We start from the raw sequence: 5,591 nt of genomic DNA on the forward strand, positions 1-5,591 counted from the left end.
AGATTGGTTGTTAAATAAAGTTTGTGATAGCATTACCCTCCACACTTACCTGGGAACCTCGGGGAGTTCTGTCTAGGCAAGTGTGGGTCTAAAGCGGTACTTTGGCAACCTTTCCAATCAGCCTGGGAACATTTCGAGCATATATCTTTGCACTATTATATTGTTGAACTTATTACTATAAAAAAATCAAGCTTGTTATGTCAAAATAAGCAATTTCACCGTGCTTAAAGGTTGTTTGGTCGAAAAGGTTAACTTGTGATCCACCATACTTACTTAGTAACATCGGGGAGTTCTAGTAAGGCGTTGGAGATCACCCCAAAACCTCCAAATCTACATGGGAACAAGTTTAACAAAAATATAAAAAAAAAAAAAATCAAAGAAAATCAAACAAATTGAATAAAATAAAAAATAAATCTAATTCTGATTTCCGAGAGTGGATGAATCATCACGAAACTTCTAGTGACACTTCTTCCAATTCATCCACCACTCCTTCCGGAACTCCTTCCACCAATCTTGCTTCTCCACAAACTTTACCTGATAATAATCCATTCGCAATGGCTCGCAATGATGAAATCCAACCAAGAACTCTCAATGACTACCTCCATCCTACTCGCACTTCCACGCCTTCATACATTATCTTCCCTCCTAATATGCTCGCATTAGACTTTAAACCTGGCATAATTCAACTCTTGCCCAAATTTAATGGAATGGAAAATGAAAGCCCATACGTGCATATTAGAGAATTCGAGGAAGTAGTCGCCACGTTTTATAACCGAGTCGAAAATATCAATTATGTGCGACTGAAGTTCTCCTCTTTCTCCTTGAAGGACAAAGCCAAAAGCTGGTTATACTCTATGAGACCTAGGTCTATTGGAACATGGAAGGAGATGACCAAATCCTTCTTTCTGAAACACTTCCCCAGCCATAAGACCAACAGTCTAAAATGACAGATTTCCACATTCTCCCAAAAGGACAATGAAACTTTCTATCAAGTCTGGGAAAGATTCAAACATCTGTTGAATCAGTGCCTGCACCATGGCTATGAGAACTGGCATTTGGTCAGTTACTTCTATGAAGGCCTCACGAGTTGTGAGCACCAGTTTGTAGAAATGCTATGCAATGGTGAATTCCTCGAAAAGAGCCAGACGATGCTCTTGAATATCTCGAAGAAATCGCAAAAAAGTCTCACACCTGGACTGGTCCAATTGCTACTGATAGCACCAACCGACACAAACCATCTGGGATCTATCAACTTCGAGCAGAGGATAGTGTTAAGGCCCAACTCGAAGCTTTGAAAAAGCAGTTTGAGGTCTTAATGATGAAAAATGGCCAAAAACCGCACATGATTGCTCAAGCGGAACCGCAAGAACCTTGCTTTGTTTGTGGAGGGACGGAGCATTTAGCTAAGGACTGCTTAGCTTTTAATGAGATGAGGGGGTTTATGAGGAGCAATGCAATGCCTTAGGGGCATATAACAAGCCATTCTCCCATACAAACAACCCTGGTTGGAGAAACCACCCAAATTTCAGTTGGAGAGATTCCAACCAAGCTCAATCGTCTGGAGGGCCAATGGAGAAATGAGCAACAAGTTCAACCATCAAAGGTGTATTTTGCACCTCAATACAATGCATATCCACAACGAAATTCTCTTGAGAATACTCTTCATGCATTCATAGAGGAACAATCCAAACTAAATCACCAAATGATGGAAGAAATCAAGGAAATGAAATGTCAATTCTCAAAATTGTCTGAATCCTTGGCCATTCCGGAAAAAGGCAAACTTCCTTCCCAACATAAATTCAATGTGCAAGGCCAACACATGGCCCAATCTTCAAATTATAATGATCAAAATGTGAAGGAAGTAAATGCCATCACGACTAGAAGCAGTAAAACTTTGCAAGACCCACCCATAAAATCTAACTCTCCTAGTACTCCAAAAGTTATTTTTGAAAATCCACCACTCAATGCCACTCGAAAAGTACCATTTCCCCAGATTTTGAAACCTGTTAGAAAACTTCCTGATAATCGAGCTAAAATCCTTGAGCACTTGACACAAGTGGAGATCAATCTTCATTTACTTCACATCATAAAACAAGTGTCGGCTTATGCCAAAATCATCAAGGATCTATGCACTGCAAAAAGGAAGCACCATGTCAAGAAGACTGCTTTCTTGACTGAGCAAGTGATTGCAGTGATTGAACAAAAGACATCGTCAAAATACAAAGATCCCAGTTGTCCCACCATTTCTTACCAAATTGGGACCCATGAAGTCAGCCAAGCCTTACTTGATCTTGGCGTGAGTGTAAATCTCATGCCTTACTCTGTATACTCGCAGCTCAGTCTTGGAGAAATGAAGCCAACATCTGTTGTGCTACAGCTTGCTGACCGCTCCACCAAACAACCTAGGGGTATTGTCGAGGATGTTTTAGTTCAAATTGAAAAATTCTACGGAATGGTCTAATGAAGATATCGTTTGGAAACATGACTCTTGAAGTCAATATCTTCCACATCGGGAAACAATCCTGAGAAGATGATTAATGCTATCAAAGATTCATGATTGGCTCTTTAATTACCGAGGAGGTTCAATTGCGAAGCAACTTTGATAATCTTGATGAACTTCTCTTTCTGTCTGACACTGAAAGTCCTAGTTCTATTGAGTTTACTCTTGCAATATCAGATCACATAGACTCACGCAATAGAAGGACTCCGTTTTGGAAACCTCGCTTTGAAGAGCTACCTCGTGAGAGGTCACAACCAAAAACTTCTGTCGAAGAGGTTCCAACTGTTCAATTGACCCAACTTCTAGAGGATTTGAAACATGTCTTCTTGGGAGACGGTGAAACCTTTCCAGTTATCATCTCGTCCAACCTTCAAAATTCTCAAGAATTATAGTTACTCGAGCTACTGCGAATGCATAAATCTGCGATAGGTTGGACGCTTGCTGATATCAAAGGTATTAGCCATTTAATTTGCTCCCATCGAATCAATCTGGAGGATGAGGCTATCCCTTGAAGAGACCCTCAAAGGCGACTGAACCCCACAATGAAAGAAGTTGTAAAAAATGAAGTTTTGAAATTGCTAGGCGCTGGTATTATTTACCCAGTTACATGGTCCAAATGTTAATTTTAAAAAATAAAAAGTCAAAACGAGTAATCAACCAAAATATAGTGTTTAAATAACCGATCTATCTATTCCTATTTTTAACATTTTGACAAAACTTGAGGTCCACAAGTTAATTTTTAAAAATAAAGGTCCCAACGGGTAATCAGCTAAAATACAAGGTTCAAAATTGTATGAACCCTTATGTTTACCCAAAAAATGGCTGCTGATGACGTGGCAAGGATTTTTCATAAGTGGTCTACACGTGGCGGAAGTGATGTTCGACTATCGACCAGAGGCACATCACTTCGTCAAGCTTAACTATTAGATACGACCAGGCTGGTCGTATAATTTGATTTATTTACTTCTAAGGCTGTAATCCTATAATAATGGCATTGAATATTTCTCTTTATTACCTTGATACGTGGTTATTAAGGAAAGTTAAGGCCCATTGACCCATGTATCCCTCCTTGAGCCTATAAATATGCATGAAGTAGCTCAAGGAAAGGACTTTTGATCTCTAAATCTTTTTCCTAAGTATTGAGAGAGAAAGCTATAGGGTGATTATCCATCATTTTATTGTAATTATCCCAAGTTTTGTGAAACTCAAGAACCCTAGTTCTTTGATCACGACTTTGAGATTCAATATCAATAATAGCACTAAGTGGATGTAGGTCATTACCATTCTTTGGGGCCGAACCACTATAAATCGCTGGTGTTTTCTTACTTATCATTAGATTAAACTCTTAATTGTCGTCTCATATTCTGTCGTATATTTGACTCCGTGTCATTGGCCAAATCGAGGGTCAACATTCGGGTGCTTTCATTGAGAGCTTGATAAAAAAAAACTGTAAGAAAATCTAATGGCGAAAACATCCAAGAAGACTGGACAGGCCGCTGGTGTTGCACCATCCCAACCTCCTCCCCCAAATGTGGCTGAGAATGAACCACATTTGGAGTTTGAAGAGGAGGAGTTAGATTCTGAAACACTGAGGGCAACGCTGGGGGTGTTGCAGGATGAGTTGGCTAATCTGAGGGCCAATCGGGAGAATGCTGCGGAGACAATGGCGCTGCAGCAAAGAGAAATTGAACGCCAGTGCCAGGATCTGAGTGAGTGGCAGGCGGACATGGATCGTCGGCAGAGGGATGCCATGGACACTCTTGAAGTAGCCATCCAATTGGCTCGGAGTCAGGCTGCGCCAGCCTCCTAGCCAGATTATTCGCTGAATGTGCCACCTCAAAGAGGTCCCAATCCTAGCCTTCTGCTCCAGCCAGCAAGCCCTCAAAGGCCGGAGCAGCCGCCTGTGGCTCAGGATGATGTCCCACCTAGGGATCCTGAGCAGCAGCCTCCATCTCAGGTTGGTCGAGGTAATCCCCAGCGGCCGAGGCAGAATAGGGCCGGGCAACTGCCCCGCAGCCCTAGATGCCCAGGGGATGAAGAGCCGAATCTACCGAGCAGGGGATAGCGTCCTTCCGCCAACAGAAGGAACATCGAGTCAGGCTCTGCGATCAGGGGCCCCCCACGGCATAGCAATGCACAGGGACCCAACGACCAGCGCAGGCCTCCCCCTGACGCCCGAGAGATGCTAGCCCGATGAGGAAATAGCGTGAATAGCCGGCCACGCTGTAGTCAGCCACAATTTAGAGATGGCCATGACTATAATGAAGCCGATTTCAGCAGAGGAAATGCTGGTCGGAGAAATGAGGAAAGAGGTGGAGGCAGAAGCCCCCCACCTAGAGAGAATAGGCCAGCTAGCCATAATGTTGGGGGGAAACCCAGGCCGCAGAACGTCTTTAATCGGCTAAGAGTTAGTGAGTAGAGACACAAGGACGATGATTTAAGGGACATACTTAACGACCGCCGTGCGAGGCACGACGAGTACGCTCCCCCGGCACCGGTTTCCCTAGTAGTCCCAGAAGCTGTTCAGGCTCAGATTGATGCTTTGAACTAGGCGGTACAACAGCCGGTCGAGGGACGAACGTCCCATATTGAGTACGATAGGAGGAGGGGCACTCCCTTTGTACAGAGGATTGCTATGGATGAAAACCCCAGTAAGTTCAAGATGCCAACATTGTCGAACTTTGACGGGTACGGAGACCCAGTATCTCACGTTAAAAAGTTTGAGATACAAATGGATATACAAAAAGTGTCGGAAGATGCCCGCTGCCGGATCTTCCCAGCGACACTGTCTGACACCACCCAGGAGTGGTTCTTTAAGTTCCCTTCTGCTAGTATAGTATCTTGGGAGATGTTCGTAAAAGAATTTCACGGATAATTCTACGTGGGTCGCGTACACCCCACAGAGGCCAACCAGCTGGTCGAGATATGCCAGAAGGAGGGAGAGCCCTTAAAAGAATATGTCCAACGCTTCATGCGAGCAGCAGCTGGAGCCAAGACAGTGGGCGATGAAGGTAAGATGATGGCTCTAACTGCTGGGGTTAGGCGCCATTCACCCCTCTGGAGTAGCCTCAGAAAGAATGGGGTAAGAAGT

The 5,591-nt window shown here is 43.6% G+C and overlaps 1 non-coding gene across 1 annotated transcript; it reads right to left on the minus strand.

Annotated features, from left to right (window-relative positions):
- Nucleotides 1–935: 935 nt before the first annotated feature.
- On the minus strand, nt 936–1,042 carry LOC133820219 (small nucleolar RNA R71). Its single transcript, XR_009886644.1, has one exon. It is a non-coding gene; the product is annotated as a small nucleolar RNA R71 (small nucleolar RNA).
- Nucleotides 1,043–5,591: the final 4,549 nt, after the last annotated feature.

The sequence above is a fragment of the Humulus lupulus genome, chromosome 2 (genome assembly GCF_963169125.1).
Source record: "Humulus lupulus chromosome 2, drHumLupu1.1, whole genome shotgun sequence".
NCBI lineage: Eukaryota > Viridiplantae > Streptophyta > Magnoliopsida > Rosales > Cannabaceae > Humulus > Humulus lupulus.